At 36.8% G+C, this 5,180-nt stretch overlaps 1 long non-coding RNA gene across 3 annotated transcripts; it reads left to right on the top strand.

Moving 5' to 3' along the window:
• The first annotated feature begins 11 nt into the window (after positions 1 to 11).
• Positions 12 to 4,166, top strand: LOC110455457. 3 transcript variants are annotated; one of them, XR_002463451.1, is made up of 4 exons: positions 12 to 2,705; positions 2,871 to 2,999; positions 3,086 to 3,112; positions 3,196 to 3,213. It is a non-coding gene; the product is annotated as an uncharacterized LOC110455457 (long non-coding RNA). The 3 variants fall into 3 exon arrangements; XR_002463450.1 differs by having other exon boundaries at positions 12 to 1,861; positions 1,945 to 2,705; positions 2,871 to 4,166; XR_002463449.1 differs by having other exon boundaries at positions 2,871 to 3,112; positions 3,196 to 4,166.
• The last annotated feature ends 1,014 nt before the right edge of the window (positions 4,167 to 5,180 follow it).

Here is a 5,180-nt window from a genome sequence, read left to right as displayed (position 1 = left end):
TAGTCACAGAGGCAGTGTGTAGTTCTAGTCACAGAGGCAGTGTGTAGTTATAGTCACAGAGACAGTGTGTAGTTATAGTCACAGAGACAGTGTGTAGTTAGTCACAGGGGCAGTGTGTAGTTTTAGTCACAGAGGCAGTGTGTAGTTATAGTCACAGAGGCAGTGTGTAGTTATAGTCACAGAGACAGTGTGTAATTATAGTTACAGAGGCAGTGTGTAGTTAGTCACAGAGGCAGTGTGTAGTTCTAGTCACAGAGGCAGTGTGTAGTTCTAGTCACAGAGGCAGTGTGTAGTATTAATCACAGAGGCAGTGTGTAGTTATAGTCACAGAGGCAGTGTCTAGTAATATAGAAATCAGATCTGCCTTTCAGAGATGAAATCAAAGTGATTATATATTATACAAACTTTTTTAACATGTAGATCAATTCAGAATAAACTTCAACTACTGTATCATATTAAAAAAAAACATAATTTCACAGTATTTTTCTGAAGTAAAATTTTGTCTGTGATTTTTGAAACCAAAATATTTTAATACTGAACACATGCTTTTGCTCATAAAAAACACTGTATCCCTTAGTAATGGCACTTGAAAATACTATTTAGGTCTTGCCTGATGAGATTCTACAAAAATCCCAATCTGTTATGTTGCCCTCTCAACTTTTTTTCAAGGGAGATAATTTGTCTTCAAAACACTGACTAGATTTATTGATTGTAGAACTAGGGAAGTCGCAGTGTCATTCTCTTAAATAATCTTAACATTAACTATAAACAACAACCAAGGCGTACCACTTCGTAGAGGGCCTGATATCAGTTTGCTTTTCATACAAGGGGAGGTAACTCTAGGTAAATATGTACATCTGACACAAAGCAAAACTGACAAAAAAGTATCTATTGAATAATTGAAGTTTAAAACAGGTGATATATTAAATACTTTAGAAATATTTTCTTGAGAAAGATGATTAGTTAAAATAGATACTGTATGATCAGTATTTAAGAAATCAAAAATGTGCAAAAGCATTAAAAATTATTTCATTTAATAACACAGCATTTCAGTTTTATTTGTATCTATACTTTCTATGACAGATAACAAAGAAATGGTTTAATATCAACAAATCTGAACAGGATTAAAAAGTGAGTAAATAATGATAAAAAAGTAAAGCTTTAAAACATACTTCTGACCTTATAATCTGCCAGACGTAACTTACTGCAAATCTTCAAGTGCATACATGTTTTACCCAAACTTGTAATGATCATGTTTCTGAATTTTCAAATAATGACCCGTACCATTCTAGATCACTTCCATGTCTTAGAGCATTAGTAATAAATTAAAATTAAAGATATAGTTGTACAGAAGAACCTAACCAAATTCAAAACTAAAATGAACAATTGTATAAAGTATTTATTGGCTGAATAGATGAGAAACATTCAAAGAGAAAATTCAGTTGAAATGAGCTGTTTGTGTTTCTGATGAGAATCTTAATCACCTCGGTAACATTTGTATACAGACTAGTCTGTCACAGGTAAGACTGAAGACAGGTGTAGTGACAAGGAAGTCTGTCACAGTTGAAATTGAAATTGGTGTAGTGACAATTAAGGCTGTAACAGGTAGGACTGAAGACATGTGTTGTGACAAGGAAGTCTGTCACAGTTGAAATTGAAATTGGTGTAGTGACAAGGAAGTCTGTCACAGGTAAGACTAAAGACATGTGTAGTGACAAGGAAGTCTGTAACAGGTAAGACTGAAGCCATGTGTTGTGACAAGGAAGTCTGTCACGGGTAAGACTGAAGACAGGTGTAGTGACAAGGAAGTCTGTCACGGGTGAAATTGAAATTGGTGTAGTGACAAGGAAGTCTGTAACAGGTAAGACTGAACAGGTGTAGTGACAAGGAAGTCTGTCACAGTTGAAATTGAAATTGGTGTAGTGACAAGGAATTCTGTCACAGGTAAGACTGAAGACAGGTGTAGTGACAAGGAAGTCTGTCACAGTTGAAATTGAAATTGGGGTAGTGACAAGGAAGTCTGTAACAGGTAAGACTGAAGCCATGTGTTGTGACAAGGAAGTCTGTCACAGTTGAAATTGAAATTGGTGTAGTGACAATGAAGTCTGTCACAGGTAAGACTGAACAGGGGTAGTGAAAAGGAAGTCTGTCACAGTTGAAATTGAAATTGGTGTAGTGACAATGAAGTCTGTCACAGGTAAGACTGAACAGGGGTAGTGAAAAGGAAGTCTGTCACAGTTGAAATTGAAATTGGGGTAGTGACAAGGAAGTCTGTAACAGGTAAGACTGAAGACAGGTGTAGTGACATGGAAGTCTGTCACAGGTAAGACTGAAGACATGTGTAGTGACAAGGAAGTCTGTCACAGGTGAAACTGGTGTAGTGACAAGGAAGTCTGTCACAGATAAGACTGAAGACAGGTGCTCTGACAAGGAAGTCTGTCACAGGTAAGACTGAAGACATGTGTAGTGACAAGGAAGTCTGTCACAGGTGAAACTGGTGTAGTGACAAGGAAGTCTGTCACAGATAAGACTGAAGACAGGTGTTGTGACAAGGAAGCCTGTCACAGGTAAGACTGAAGACAGGTGTAGTGACATGGAAGTCTGTCACAGGTAAGACTGAAGACATGTGTAGTGACAAGGAAGTCTGTCACAGGTGAAACTGGTGTAGTGACAAGGAAGTCTGTCACAGATAAGACTGAAGACAGGTGTTGTGACAAGGAAGTCTGTCACAGGTGAAATTGGTGTAGTGACAAGGAAGTCTGTAACAAGTAAGACTGAAGACAGGTGTTGTGACAAGGAAGTCTGTCACAGATAAGACTGAAGACAGGTGCTGTGACAAGGAAGTCTGTAACAGGTAAGACTGAAGAGAGGTGTAGTGACAAGGAAGTCTGTCACAGGTAAGACTGAAGACAGGTGTAGTGACAAGGAAGTCCGTCACAGGTAAGACTAAAGACAGGTGTTGTGACAAGGAAGTCTGTCACAGATAAGACTGAAGACAGGTGCTCTGACAAGGAAGTCTGTCACAGGTAAGACTGAAGACAGGTGATGTAACAAGGAAGTCTGTCACAGGTAAGACTAAAGACAGGTGTAGTGACAAGGAAGTCTGTCACAGGTAAGACTGAACGGGGGTAGTGAAAAGGAAGTCTGTCACAGTTGAAATTGAAATTGGTGTAGTGACAAGGAAGTCTGTCACAGGTAAGACTAAAGACAGGTACAGTGACAATTAAGTCTGTCACAGGTAAGACTGAAATCAGGTGTAACTGATAATTAGCTGGTAAAAGTATTGACAAATAAAAGATGGCCTACTCTGTTAATGTAGATACATATTATCATAGAAAATGCATAAGGATCATGAAACCTCAGCCTTTACTACATCAAAATCAAATTATCAATGAGTAATGAAATTTTCAAACATTTTGCTTTGCTGAGATAATTCTTATTCTAAAACCCAACTTGTTTTGGTTTTGTTTTTGAGAAAGGGTGAAGTTTGATATCACTAGGCCTTTAGGGACAGTGTGTTGTGAGTCAAAAGGGAGTTAGATAATAGATACTTGTTGGGAAGGAGTGTGTGCACACAAACACATGAATAAAATGTGTGAAACAAGACATCCCTGGCCAGCAGGAATTCTTTAGAAGCTTCAGAACTTATAGAACCTATACAATCTTGTCAAAGAAGATTATTATACATGTGTTGTCTCTCTTCATATTTTAGACCTTTCAAAATGTGAAGCATGAAGAAAAAAAGGTACATTAATAAAAACAAAACTTTCTTAAAACGAGACAGCAGTGTCAAATTACCTACAATTCTGAAACTATCCCAACCACGAGCCATAGTTGTCTCAGGGTCCATTCGATCAACATTTCAATGAACATCTTTATACACACTCTCATACCTTTGGTATCAGTGTTCATATAGTTTCAGTCACTCATTAATATCAATAAAATTGATAAGAGATCATGGGAGAGGGTTTGTGACTATTTACACATATCATGTAATGATATACATAATTAAACATTTCAATTTTGAAAAAAATGTGCAAAAACTGAAATAAAATATATTAGCACTTAGTAAGAAATATGTCTTCTTTAAAGAAAAGAAGGCTTTTCAGCTTTGGAATTTACACTTTTTAATTTGTGAAATATCCTATTTATGTTTATAGGTATCATAGGTAAGTTTCTTCTAGGTTAGGGTCATCGTACTCCACCCGTACTGGTCCAGTGTCCGGAGATATACCTACAGCAAACGTCTGGAAAGTACAAAGTGGGGCCGTAAATAGGGATCAATACATTTATCTAACCCAGCACTCTTGCCAAGTATAGGACTTCAAATTGAAAAATTTTTTTTAGATATATTCTTCTGATCTGGGGAAATTTAAATTTGATGAACAAAAATAGTTACTATTTAATTAATCATGCTTGGATACATGTACTTTAAAACTTTAAAATGATAACAGACAAATAGCATTTCATAACATTTAACCATTTTGATAAGAAATGAAATGATAAGAAATATAACATCAATGTTAGTGTTTCGATGCCATCTCAGAGATTATGCCCTCTACCTCAACACCACATGCACAGAGGAACAGAGAGCCAACCACACAGAGAATTTATGCCTGTAACTTTTTCATTCACTTTCTGAAAGTCATAAAGCAGACACAGGTTAAAAAGTAGGCTTCATACAGCTTATATGTCCAGCATGGGAAATGATGCAAAGAAAATGTATGTAACGTTAATGATGTATCAAAAAGTGGAAGAAAAAAAGGAACAGATGACACTTATGTTATGGCAGGAATTTTGTGGGAAAAAAAATCTTCTTTGATGTTAATATAAATGCATTTCAGATTGACATAAAAAATCAGTTAAATATCTTCTTCCAATATATTTCAATGCAGAAAATATCTGTGCACAACATCAAGACTTATCTGCTGACTTGTGGGGGGTTTGTATAGTTTGTGTGGGAGACAACGTGTCCAGGAGACAATCGCTGTGGGGTTAAAGTGGCCAGGATGCTGCAGGGTGGCTGATAAATTACTTGGTGTGAACAAGTCGTTATAGAGCATCACTGCGTGCAGAAGTCCGGCTCATATAGTCTTTCCATGCTGAGTATGCCTCCATGCATCACGTGTACCTTTAACAAGGAGTGTAACACATATAACACCATCCTACCTGTAGTATCA

The sequence above is a fragment of the Mizuhopecten yessoensis genome, unplaced genomic scaffold, assembly GCF_002113885.1.
Source record: "Mizuhopecten yessoensis strain PY_sf001 unplaced genomic scaffold, ASM211388v2 scaffold8221, whole genome shotgun sequence".
NCBI classification, from domain to species: domain Eukaryota; kingdom Metazoa; phylum Mollusca; class Bivalvia; order Pectinida; family Pectinidae; genus Mizuhopecten; species Mizuhopecten yessoensis.
Note: the sequence above shows the minus strand (reverse complement) of the source record. Positions and strands in the feature narration are given on the sequence as shown.